Source organism: Emydura macquarii, unplaced genomic scaffold (genome assembly GCF_026122565.2).
Source record: "Emydura macquarii macquarii isolate MOO-44397 ecotype Brisbane River unplaced genomic scaffold, CSIRO-AGI_Emac_v2 contig_2205, whole genome shotgun sequence".
Classification (NCBI taxonomy): domain Eukaryota; kingdom Metazoa; phylum Chordata; order Testudines; family Chelidae; genus Emydura; species Emydura macquarii.
In genome coordinates, this window is record NW_027132342.1 from 36,311,056 (window position 1) to 36,325,194 (window position 14,139).

At 39.7% G+C, this 14,139-nt stretch overlaps 1 protein-coding gene across 1 annotated transcript in view; it reads right to left on the bottom strand.

Annotated features, from left to right (window-relative positions):
- The window catches only part of SYT1 (synaptotagmin 1), a 583,887-nt gene extending 570,819 nt beyond the window's left edge, over nt 1-13,068 (bottom strand). The window contains exon 1 of the mRNA XM_067559902.1: nt 12,949-13,068. The gene's annotated coding sequence lies outside the window, so the exon portion shown is untranslated. The remainder of the gene's footprint in view (nt 1-12,948) is intronic.
- Between the last annotated feature and the right edge of the window lie 1,071 nt (nt 13,069-14,139).

Sequence of the window (14,139 nt, forward strand, 5' to 3'; positions counted from 1 at the left end):
ATCATCAATATTTAACCAAATAATTCAAAGCTTATTTCAGTAACAAATCAAGAATGAAACAAATTTAATTACACCATGGATCAGAAATTCATTTACTTTGTAATTAAATGTTTGTCACAAAGGGTCCTTTCCAGGGATTCCTAAAAATAAGCAGTCTCAGAAAGCAATTCATTTTTTATTTTTTTTTAAAGTCTGTATTATACTTTCTATAGTCAGACAAATCCAAACAGAACAACAAGCCAACACATCTGTAGCTCCCTCACAGAATCCCACAAGAATATTCAGCCTTATATTAAAATGTGAAAGTACAGGCTATTTTAGTATTTAATGTAATGTAGTAAAGAATTGTTAGAATCTTATGTCATGATGAATTGTAAAATAAATCCAAAATGTACCTTCAGTTAGAAAGAAAATCCAATCATTAAACTATATTTTCTCATGTCAACTATTTTTTTAAAAATTGAGAGTTGCACTTGAAAATACAGGTTGGTATGTAATCTGCAATTCACACACCCATTATTTGTAAACATACAGAATTTTAGAAGGGAACACAAATCTTCTTACTAACTTCTATATCCTACCATTTTCTTCCCTTTTTAGGACACATGCTCAACCTTTCCCTTTCCTACAGGCCAGTTTTTCTATCAGTCTATAAACAGTTTAAGGATCTATGAATACACAAACACGATGGTCCATCAGCTAACTCCACAGAGCTTTACATGAACACACACAGATCTTTACCTGGTGTGCTAATAAAGCAACCTTGACTAACTTAGCCGATAGAGGGAATGGATACACTGAGCAGACATAATAAATATTCTTTCCTGTAGAGATTAGTAGCAGACATGCATACAAATTAATACGCTTAGCTGCAAACTGCCAGGTTCAAATATGTTAAAATGGCCATCTTCCTTCTGTCACTTTTGTGTTGTCATCTTCAGCATGAAAACAATAGGGATGCCTAACAAATAATCCAAGTTACAGGACTGTCATATTCCTCTTCCACTCTCCTTTTATTGTCTGAAGACCTTTTATTACAGGGTCTTTATTACAGGGCTAGGTCATCTCATGCCTGTTAAGCACTATGCGTACTTCTGGCACTATATAAATAATGAGTATTGATTGCAACATAACCCATAGTGTTTCAGTGTCATAATATACACTGAATCAGAAGAGATTTATTACTATACTGTCTTGTACTTAAATTGGAAATTTAGGGCAGAGGTTTTGTTTTTGGTTTAGTAAAAATCTACTCATTGTAAGGCATCTGTGACAATTAAGGAACTATGTAAATAGTGCCAAAAGGCAGTAGGAAATTTAAGATTGTTGAATACTTATCTTCCTTGCTGGTTTGCAAGGAAGTGCGTCTTATACAAGCTCACAGTCATGTTGTCGCCTGCTTGTCTTCCATTCAATAAACAATAGTTGTAAAAATGGGGAAGGGGAAGCAAGAGTTACTAAGAAGTTTGTTTTTTCTTTGCAGATTATGAATGGATCAAAACTTGTGGAAGGACTGAAATACTGCCTGCCATAAAAGCAAATTACGGTCATAGCACTGCTATCCCCACCTTCAATGTGACAAAAACCAAGACAGTGCTGCAAAGCTTGTTTGCTGAAGATAGTGACAACACAAAAGCTTTTAAAGACATGTCATTGTTCGATAGCCTTGTAATACCCTGCACGGAATTAAAATCTCAGAAAAACACATTAAGGATGTTTGTGTACTAGCTAGAAAAAGCAAACTGGTCTTTCCTTGCTCCTGATGAATCATGCAAATGATGTGATTAAGCAGATAATGCATCAACGGTCAATACATTGTGGAAGGTTGTCTTCAGATGACAACTACACTGCATAAAAAAAAAATCTGAACAGTGATGCACATGTTAAGACATGTTAGCAAATCCCCCATGCTTCTAACCTCATCCCCAAACAAACAGTTATTATTCACATTATACTAGGACAAGGTTCACGGATGCTGACAATTTTCCAGACATCGGGTATGTCTACACTGCAATAAGATGCCACTGGCTGGTCTATGTCAGCTGATTCAGGCTTGCGGGGCTATAAATGCTACACCATGATTTTTATAGCCCCGCAAGCCTGAATCAGCTGACATGGGTCAGCCAGGGATGTCTTATTGCAATGTAGCTATATTCTAAATCAGTCAAATGTGGGAAGGGGCAGACAGTGGGAGAGAAAGGTTCAAGCAAATGCAAATAATTAGATCAATATGTTGTAAATAGCGCTTACAAGCTCCACGGAAGTCAGTGGAGCTAGGCTAATTTACACCAGCTAAGGATTTGGCTCTAGAAGTTCGGGGCTGATTTTTGTTTTTGCATCTGACTTATGAATTCTTGAAACATGTTAAATTTTCCATTAGCAGTTTCAAGAATGTTTTGTGGCAATGTCTGCTCACCAATCAGGATTAGCTGCTCCCTAGCAGTGTGTGAATAATTCAAATTGCATGCATTGCTTTTGTAATTATTTTAAGTGACTTCTAATCAGGATTTAAAGGACCATGTCTCTACTCTCATTTCTAATTACAAACTGATGCTTGAAGGACTTTAGCTTGACTCAAGTGCCCCTGATATATGCTGCTCACGACTAATGCATGCTGGCCCACTGACTATTTCAAGGTGGCATGGAGAGAAAAACCAACCTCTTTGGTTAAGGAGAAATCATTTTCAACTACATGCTACTGTAAGGCTGATCTGATCCTCTTAACATCAAAAGTAATGTAATGTGATCATTCTGTGAAGACGTTAGAGCCCAAAATCATTTCAGCTGGGTCTGCAAGTATATATGTGAAATGTAGGAATCAGAGGCAGTGTTTTATTAATTAGGAAACATCTCTATAGTCTGATTTCCAAAATGGGTCAGATGGAAGAATTAATGTTTAAACTAAAGCTCTTTAGGAGCTGTGTTTCACGGCTCTTTAGAGACAGTCTGATTTTAAAGTAGCATAACATTCAGGAAGGAAAAAATAGAAGAGTAGTTGAAAGAGGTCAGGTGTGGATAGATAATAGCTGCTTTAAAAATATTTGACATTTCCCTATATCCCAGGGCCATCTATGTGTTGAGTTTTAGCCTGCAGATGTGTGCAGTCAGTGGGCAGGCAGCAGAGTAGCACAGACTTGCCTGAGGAGCACACTGTAGAACTGTCATTGCTTCAGTGCTCCCACATCCCTCACTCAACATGCAGTGGCTCAGTCCACTTCCTATTCCTCCCCCTCCCCACATCAAAGGCACCTTTCCCCCAGTAGCTAAAAGGCCAACACCCAGGCAAGCAGACATTCACCGAGTGTTAGAAAAACAACTATTTTAGCCAAGATACCACTTACGTATATTAGCTATTGAGTTTATTTGCAAAAGTAAACCTTTACTGTATGCAAATGGTACCTCTCTTAGCACATGCACCCTTCAGCAAAGTGATGTACTATGGTCACTCTCATCCAAATCTTTACCTCTGTCTTCACTAGGGGAAAGAATCACTTAGCTTGAGTTAAAATCCTAGTGAAGACAAGGCAGTTTGTAGTAATCACATGAGTTAGGCAGTCAAGGTAAACCCTACCAAGTTAAGAGGTTGAGGTAAAACGCTCCCTCATATAGTCTAACTTGACCTGCGAACACTCAGATGAAAACTACAGACTGCCTTGTCTTCCTTAGGATTTTACCTCATGTTATTGAGCTCCAGTTAAATACACACACACACGGGTTGTCAGGATGCAATAATCTCTCTTTTATTTAGGAAGAAGAGGGGGAACTTCAATGTGTCCCAAGAATTTAGCCTAAACAGCTGTCAGATACAGAATTCAGATTTGGACACCAGAAATAGTGACCAGGAGGGAGAGGAGGACAGGAACATTGTGCTGGAGTCAAGAGGGGTGACTAGGAAATAAACTATCTCCAATATGTGAATTCCAAATTACTTGCAGCAAAACAAATATTTTCTGTACTGTAAGGCAAGACTGCACATCTGATCTCCTTGTCCAAAAACAGTAAGTTTCTGGAAACTAGTGAATAATACTGAATCTATTTGTTAAACACAGCTTTGACACACATACATACCTCCCCCCAACCAATGCACAACTAGAAGTATTGTAAACTGCACCATAGCCCCATGTATTTTCTCATTATACATACAGTAACCCAATAATATTTCACCACATATCTGAAGATTACAGTAACTAAGATCTATGCAATTTAAATTTAGTACTTAGTAAGTAAACATAATTTTGTATGGAAATCAGTCAGTGAAGTATCAAAAGGGTCCCATTTTTATTGGGGCATCATTTTGGAAAGTCTTATAACGTGCTTTAAATATGCTTTTAAAGTCATACCTTTTCTGTATTTATTAGTAACCGATGATTAATTGAGGAACAATTGTAATAGTGAATTCAGGGCATAAACACTGTTAGTCAATTGACTTGACTCAATTCAATTATGGAAATTGTATTGACCTTGTTTTTTTCAATTAGAAAAACAAACTGAATTGGAAGCCCTATATTAAGAATACAAAGCTGTTTCAAGACTTATCTACAGTTTGGGAGTGATTAATATGTATAGTGAATTCAGAAACATTTATTCGTGGTAGGAACAATGGAAAGAAACACACAGGGCCAAATTCATTCTAGGTGAGCACTGAGCTCAGTGGGGTTACACCAGGGAAGGATTTAAGTTTGTGTAGAAAGACAGATTATTCACTGAATAAATATCAAAAAGTTACTTCCGGCTTCCTTTCTCTTGGCTGGTTTAAAAGGTAATACTTCGAAACACACTGGAACAACTCTTCCTATCTACACAAACAATTCTGCACTCCTCATACACTCACTAATTTTATCATAAAAGATTAATATACTTTCTGCTAAAAGTGAAGTACCAAATCGGATATGAATAACTAATTTATCCCTGAGCAACTCAGTAGATGGTGTTTTACCCTCTAACTATAAAACAAAGAACTTTAATGTGTGAACCATTGGGGCCATCATGAAGCACCACACGACTGTAGAAGATTAAACAGTTGAAGCACCTCCCTTTCCCCAAATGAAGCGATATTATGGCTAGTTTCACTAAGGTACTTGGGCACTGGGGACACTCAACCTCAGAACACTGAACTTTTAGGCACATACAAAAAAATCACTGGGGTTCACAAAGTCATTTTTTTTTTCTGTGTCCCAATGACTGAATTTATACAGAGTGGAACAGCTTCAACAAGGAAGACTGAGCCAGCCCCAGATCAGAGTATCTTGTGGTACAGGGGCTAGGGCCTCACTTGAGAAGTGGCAGATCCGTACTCAAATCCCTTCAACCCTCAGGAAGAGGGGAGGGAATTGAACCTGGGGTCTCCCACATCCCAGTTGAGAACTCCAACCAATGGGCTAAGATTTATGAAGGAAATCACCCTCCCAGGTCAGTTTTGTGTGAACAAGCCTACTGGATCAGGACCCACAGGCAAATTAGGTGAAGGAGAGCCTATTTAGTAGCAGTCTGAGGATCACTGCAGGTTTTAGATTTTTGGATGCCTACAGGGAGGCAGCAGTGTACATGGTCAGAGGCACAAACATAATCTCCTAGGGAACTTTTGCCACAAAAAGTTAGGTGCCTACAGGGTTAGACAGCAGCTGAGTGGGGGTTTTCTGAATACCAATGGCACCTACATCTGGGACTCAGATGCCTACCTGATACTTTAGATGTCCAAGTCCCTTTGTGAATCTAGCCCAGGAGTCAGGACTCTGGGTTCTGTTGTTAGCTCTCTGCCACTGACTCCCTACGGAACTTGGATAAAGGCACAACTACTCTATGCCTCATTTTACACATTGCTAAAAATGTATAAAACCACCAACTTAATATTGGCGTTATGAAGCTTAAGTAGGACTTTAGCTAGCATTTCTTATAAACACGGGTCCCAGTGAAAAAGTGCAAAATATTTAAATAAGGATTCAAGAAGCAAGATTTAGTCATCTCTTGGTATCCTCACTGCCCCAGCCACATAATTAAAAGCTCTTGATTTGTGCCAGTGTTTATAGTAGCTACCTGGATTTTCCTATTATTCTGCATAGCTATCCTATGGGACATGAAAACACAGAAAGAAATCCAGAAACTAGATTCAATGGAAATCACGGCCTTGCATTGCAAGAATATATAATGAACACCACTTAATTGTTACAGTCAAAACTTATTATTCCCTACACTACCTAGGGCAAAAAGTTTCTCTGAAGTGTTGCAAAACAAAAAACCCAAAAGTTTCCTCTGCCTCTGTTCTGGGATTTCAGAGATTAGTCTCAGGAAAGGACTTCCCTCTATTCCCACCCACCCCCTGCTCCCTGACCTCTTTTTTTTTTTTTTTTTTTTAAATTAAAACAAATGCAAACAACTAAACCAACAAAAACCTATAAAGCTAACAAGACTCTCTAAATCCTCTAGGAGCACCAAGGCGTAATGTCAAAGACCCTCACTATGTTAAGATTACAGCCATAAATTAAATTAATAAATTAAATGTATTAATAAATTAATAATTAATAAATTAAATTATAAATTAACTTCAGGACAGAGAAGAATCTCATGCTAGAAATACTCTATGTTGAGAATTGAAAGTAAGAGAACCTTGAAATTGAACTCCTATCCATTCCTAGGCTTTGCATGTCATAGTGATTAAGGCTAAAGTTAACATTTCTATACACCTACCAATTTGACATAACTGATGGGAACAGTATAACTTCAACTGAGACAGTTTTGGGACAAGTTCTAAACATCTCCTCTGAGGGTATGTATGCAAAAGCAGCATCAGAACAGGGTATGGCAAGACAGCTGCTTCAGCAGCACCATTCCCTCTGCCTTTGTGAATCTCATAGATGTGGTTTCACTCTCTCGCACGTGGAAATTGCTGTCATATGGATAATTTCACAGAGACATCCCCAGAGAGAAGAGAACCCTGCAACCTCTAAAGGTGAGGTGACAAAAAGGTACATTTTCTGTGACCTTGTCTCCACTTAAAAATGTTGCCATTTTAACTAAGCCGGCATAGACAAATAGCAAAATCCCCTGTGTAGATGAATGGCTGTTTTTGAGAGGTCCATGGGTGCTATTACAGACGTGGCAGTCAGGCCCAGATTAACCAATGTGCACTGGGTGCACTTGCACAGCCCCCGCCCCCCCACCTCAGGTTTGGCCTGGAAGCCCCTCCATCATGACAAGGGGGTGGCAAGACCAAATATGAGTGAGTGGTGGTGTAACCCAGCTCACAGGTGGAAACACCTAGCGTGAGGAGCTGGGTGCAGCTCCGTGGAACAGGAGTCATTGCTGGGTGGGGTGAATGTAAGGCAGGCTCATTCTCCAACTCCCCCTCCCCACCACTCCAGATCCTCCATCCACACTGGTCCAGGATGACGGTTGTGGTGCTGGGAGCAGATAGCGCTGCTGTAAGTGGTCAGTACCCTCTTGGCTGAGTGAGAGGTGGTGGCGGCAGTGGCAGAGGAGAATGACTCTGACCTATGATTTTGGGGCCACCTCAGGATTTGACACTAAAGTTCAGTAGAGTGCACCCATTAAATCGGGGGCTACAGCCATACCAGAATAGAGACAGACAGTTACTCATATCAGAGTGCTCTTTCCAGTGTAATTTATTCCAGTGCAATGAAGCAAAATAAGCTGTACTGTTATAGAACTCCTTCTCCTGGCATAAGGGCATCTGGACTAGGGCTTTCACCAACACAAATTGGATCTATTATAAAAAAGAAAAAGCACCTCCCTTTTAGATATAGTTATGCCAATAAAGCATTTTAAGTGTGTCAACTCTGCGACCTACACTCCTGTCTCAGTATCAAGCAAGGGACATGAACACAGTTGTTCTTCCCACGGAGGCCAGGTCTATGCTACAGACCTATATATCAGTAGAACTGTGTCACTCAGAGGCATGAAAAATCTCTGAGTGGTGTAGTTATACCAACCTGACCACCACCACCATCTCTCCTCCCCCTGAGTGCAGACAGCACTATGTCGATAGCTATTACCTCTTGGGGAGTTGGATTAACTACGCCGTTGGGTGAAACTCTCCCAGTGGCGTAGTAGCATCTTCTCTATGTGAAGACAAGCCTTGAGTTGTATTTCCATCAAGCCTTGGTAGGCAAAGAAAGAAAAGTCTGAAGGACAAAGCAGGAAATGAGTTGGTGTTGTTTTGGTCATGATGCTCCACATCTCTGAGACAGTCAATTTAGTCATTACAGTAGGTTTCTCCCAAACTTTGGAGAAACCAGAGGGGTCCTTTGCCAAAACCTGGAAAAACCGTTTCTTGTTTTGACTATTAACAAAACGCATTGGGCAATACTTTGTTCCCTTATTTACACATGTGCAGACATTCATTTACACGAGATGGGGACATTTAACTTGTAGCATTCTACTGCTGATGTTGCTTGAAAGTACTAGAAACAGCTCTCTTTTCATAAAAACGTAATACTTACTGAGCTTGGTGCTGCTTGAATTAAATTAATAGCAAAAAACACAATTTATTTTATTAGCAGCAACATTAAGGCGAAGAGTCAATTCTGTTCTTTCTAATTCAGCGTGGTATTTGTAGCATTCATTTTCTCCCTTTTACATTAGCTTTTTTAGCTGCTCTTATTCAGACAAAAAAAAATCTCTTTAGCAGAAAGATCAACCTCAGTGAGGTCATGCCATAAACTAACTTCCTGGAGCTGAGACACAGAAACATGAATTTAAGCCACATGAGGTTGTTCTATTCTGTTTCTTCTATCTATTTAAGACATATCCCAGCTCAGAAGGGCATTTTTACTCAATTTTGCTTCTATACAAGGAATTTCATATTCTCCTCTAAGTTGCAACCCTTTATGAAAGGAGTCTGTATCTTAAAAATAGCTTAGTTTGTACATAGTGTAAAGTTGTGGGAGAACTCTGCATTCTTTCTAAATGTATTTCCAATGCTTAAATTACCAGGGCTGTAGTCAGACATTATGGGGCTCAGAACAAGAGGTAAAACCATTCCAGTTTTTCCATAGATTCGATCAGACACACCCCTATTCTAGTTCCCTATAAAAACAAAAACCTATCTGACTTTTTATCATCATCAAAAGCTTATCAATGATTTCTATATAGAATGTATTTTGTGCAACAATGTGTCATCTTCCCCAGCTGATGCTAGAGTCCAGGGGTTCCTTTGCAACATATGGCACTCCAGATCTTCAAGAAAATGGAACATAAATGTAATCTCTAAAACCCCTCTCAGGTCACACTGTTCTCCCTTCTTGCCCCAAAACACTCACAAAAAATATCACTGTTTACCCTGTCTCCAACACCATTTATTTCTTCATTTCACACACTCGGACTCCGTTTTCCCTCTCTCAGAGTACATCTACAATCACACCTTAATGTGTGGCATAGAATAGGTATGCCTACTCGCACTAGCTTTAATCTAGTTGGTTTAGGTCACAATATCAGGGAAGATGTGGCAGCACAGGTTTCAGCATGGGTCAGCAAACCAAGTATACACCCAGAGTCCCTGGAGAGTATGTACTGAGGCGGCTAGCCCACGATGAAGTCCATGCCTACCTGGGCTACCATCAGAGTTTAATTTGTGGTGCCCGAAGGCCTACACTCCACTTGGCATTTATCTGTTACAACTGTCAGTGTAGCTGCACTAATGCAACCACTTATGGTTTTGCCTGTTTACACTACAATTTTGCTGGTGTAACTATGTTGATGTCTATCATAGAAGATTAGGGTTGGAAGGGATCTCAGGAGGTCATGTAGTCCAACCCCCTTTCAGGTAGTGGGAAGGCCCCTCTCATTCTGCTCTTCTACAGACTAAACAAACCTTCTTCCCTCAACCTCCCCTCATAAGTCATGTGCTCCAGACCCCTACTCATTTTTGTTGCCCTCCGCTGGACTCTCTCAATTTGTCCACATCCTTTCTGTAGTGGGGGGCCCAAAACTGGACACAGTACTCCAAATGTGGCCTCACCAATGCTGAATAGAGGAGAATAATCATTTCCCTCGATCTGCTGGCAATGATCCTACTAATGCAGCCCAATATGCTGTTAGCCTTCTTGGCAATCAGGGCACTCTGGTAACTCATATCCATCTTTTTGTCCAGTGTAACCGTCAGATCTTTTTCTGCAGAACTGCTGACCTAGCCCATTGGTCCCCAGACCGTAACAGTGCATAGGACTTTTCCGTACTAAGAGCAGAACTGTGCACTTTTCCTTGTTGAACCACATCAGATTTCTTTTGGCCCACTCCACCAATTTGTCTAGGTCACTCTGTATCCTATCCCTACCCTCCAGTGTATCTACCAATCCTCCTAGCTTAGCATTATCTGCAAACTTGTTGAGGGTGCAATCCACTCCATACAGGGGGGTTAGCCGTGATTACAACCAAGACCTCATCCTTCTCAATCTCTCTCAGGTTTGCCTCCTCCTGCCTGACTCTAGATTTGGAACAGGAACCTAAAGCAGTGGCAATCTTCTCCTCTAGTTCCCTCTGCGGAGGGGCAACTTCCTCCCATCCTCTTTGCCAGCATGGAAGATATTAGATGCACATTCATACATAGGAGTCCCTTCAGCACTCCCTGCTGCCATTCATGAAATTGCTATCAGCAGTATAAATCAACCTTCTCACACTAATTCCCACCTCCAGACCTTACAGCTCAGACCAGGACAGGCCAACAATCCCAGCTGATCTTCCTACAGGGAAGAGCATGGTCTGAGCATTAATTTTTCCAGACATTACATTAAAAGGGTTTTTAAATAGCCCCCCAGAGTGGTGCAGTTGCACAGCTACAAGATCAAATCCTGCTCATCTTATTCACATAAATGAGTCACAAGGAAGTCAATGGAATGATTCACATTTAGAATGAATAAGAAGCAAGATTTGGCATCTAAATGGAGGTATGGGCTAATAAGAAATATTTGTTAAATGCAGAACTAATATGTGACATGAAATGGTGCAAGTTCTGCTTTTCTGGAGCAAATCCTAGGAGAGCATTTGTCAGGAATCAAATCTGCTGAATGTTTTTATTTTCCCCACAGTGATCAAATCCCAATGGAGTGATGATCAGTTACAAAGAGATCATGAAATTCTTCTCTTTCAAATGTTTTCTGTTCTTTGCAGCAGTCACACTTTTTTTAAGCCTGCATCAATAGTCACATTTATTTATTGATACAGGCTCTGTTAAGTGGTTTGATTTAATCAATTGCTTTGGTTAGTTTTGACACCAAATGACTCAAGTCCCAGCTCCCATTAATCTTTTCTGTCAACCATGATGAAGCTCTCTTAACTCTGTCCAACTCACACAAGTGGCAGATCATTTTTCAACTTCATCTCATGCTACTCGTTTAGGAAGAAGTCTCTTGCTTGCTCGACCAAGGGCAATGCTCATTAAACTAGTGCACAGCATTTAAGAATGGTGTGATAGCCTGCTGGGTTTGATATGGAAAATGTTCTCCAACAAAGCTTTATATAGCAAAGCTGGAATTTAGCAATAGGTCACAGAATAGAATGAAGTTTTGGGAAGATACTGCCATATTACGAATAGAGGGTAATGCTTTCCACTATTTTAGCACCTTTCATTAAAGGATCTCAAAGCAAAATACAAACATGAAAAAATAATATCCCCATTTTTCAACTTGATAGACAGAAGCAAAAGAGAATTTAAGTGACCTGCTCAAAGCCATATAGAAACTCAATAGCAAAGCCAGAAATGGGACACCGGTGTTCTGGCTTTCAGTCCAATATTCACACCATTAGACAAAACTGCCTTGAGGGTTGCTAAGCTGGGTAGTTTGCTCTCTAGTGGCCAAGGTGCAGTATATCGTTGACATCAGCTTCAAAGAAGGTTATTTGCTCTTCTCCCTTTTTAGCTTTTAGAGGCAATAGGAAGCCATGATGCTGCTGCTGCTGTATGCATTCATACAATGGAGGCAGGGAGGTCTCCAGAAAAGGGAACAGTTAGCAAAAGAGGAAGTGTTTCCTAGAATGTCAGAGCAGGGAAACTCCATGCCTCTAAATGATTGAACCAGTTGTGAATGAAGTAGAGACAATGCATTCTAGTACAGTGAAAGATGCTTTCACACAATTTTAGCTTCATCCCATTGAAACAACAACAACTGCAGGAGATCGGTTTTACACAGCCATCATTAACAGAACACATTAAAGCTTAGGTTGACTATATGAAGCCATTACAGCACTAATCCGGCATCAGAACAGAAGATATGTAACCTCAACTGCACCCAAGAAGATGACTCTATTCAATAGAGGAGCTGAGATATTTAAGGACATGACAAAGCAGCACAGGCTAGGCCCACCAAATTAATCATAAGCTGTACAATTTAAGCTTATTAAAAAAAAAAAGTTCTAGCATTTTCGGCTGTGAAGACCCTGCATCAGTTCAGACTCAGGAAGACAATCTTTCAAACATGTAGAGAGACTGAAACAATGGACCTGTCTTACTCATTACGTAACCATGTCAGAGCAACCTCTCATACAAATATACCTTTTCTCAGACACAATTAAGGAAGATGACGATGACGACAACAACAACAAAAGTTCTATTCTGTAGGGTAGATGGGATTTAAACATTTATCTAGAATATATTTTTAATTAAGCTGCTAGTGAAAAAAACACTATAATATAATGTATTATTTGGAAATAGTAGGTAGGTACATCTTGTATAATTTGATTTTGCTCAGACTTTACCTTTGGGAAGACATTAGGTAGGACATTAGCCAAAAGTTGAATGTTTCAACAAGGCCATGAGATTCTGAAAACAGAGGGTTAAAACCAGAACTGTTGTGTGAACTTCACAGTAGTTGACACTACCAGTATCACTATAATTCAGGAATGCATGATATTTATAGCAGCTAATTGAAGAAATCATGTCAAATATCACAGTGCTAGTTACAACTATATTTGTTGAAGTTGCTTCCCCTTTTTACTTACCCTGTTTAGACAGCAACACTTCTTTATTCAGGCTACTCTAGAGACATCACCAATGTTGAAATGTATAGTACTTTGTTCACAGGCCAGCAGCACTGCCACTCAGTCTGAAATCTGGATTTCCATGAGCTGAGTTTTTAAAAAGAAAAGCAGCTGTTGGAGGGAGATTATAAATTTAGAACAGTGTTTTAGAAGAGAGGAAGGCAGCAGTTCAGCCAGGTGCTCCCAATTTCCTAGTAACTAATCAAGGAGGCAAGGCCCAATTGTGGGGAGCTTAGGGCTTTCCAGCTAAAGCTGTTTTCAGGAATGACTCCTACACAAAGGAAAAGAAAATAAATGCAAATGAGAGGGGAAGAAATTAGTTTGAGTTCTGATTTATGCATATATGCTGCATGCTTTGAGGAAAAATGCCCTTGGTTTTAACAGTTAAACATTTTGCCTTAGCCATTTTCAATGTCAAATAGAGTTTAAAAACATAATCCTCCAGCTTTCTTCTAAATGTTATCCTGTTTAAACTGATCAAGTGCTTCCCAAGCTTCCATTGATACCACCAATTTATTAAAGACTAGGTGGCTTTTCTTCTCTTTGCTGGTCAGATAATATCTCCATAATCCCTAGTGCCATCAGAGTAACACATGTTCCTGCTGATGGCAACAGAACCGATCAGCTACATGCTTCATGTACCTTTTGACCATATAACCACATTAACTTTGTATATGAAGCCAGGAGAAAGGGAAAAAATGGCAGTCAAAATTAGAATTAATTTACCCCTTTTGGGCTCAGTCATTCCCTGAAGGAGAGTCACAAGATAATAATGAGAACAGGTAACTTCCTTTCACAGAAACATATAAAGCAGAGATAGAAAAAAGTCAACTAAGTCATAGTCCATTGGCTTCCCTATGCAGAGTTGTTCCCTACAGTATACTGTTAATTTCTTTGTACTGTACATTCTAGTTTTAAACGACAAGTAATGAAGCAACCATCATTTCCCTTGGGAGTTTATTCTACAGTCTAATGGAATTTGTTATTAGGAAAAAAAGAGAAAATAAATGCTGACGTCTGCTAACTTCTCAGAGATTTTAAAGGCCATATACAAAAATTACACACAGCTGTTAGAAGAACAGTGTTAGATAGCACAGACAAGCACTCAAAAGTTACGAAATGCCAGAATTAAGGTAATCTGCATAACCTTAA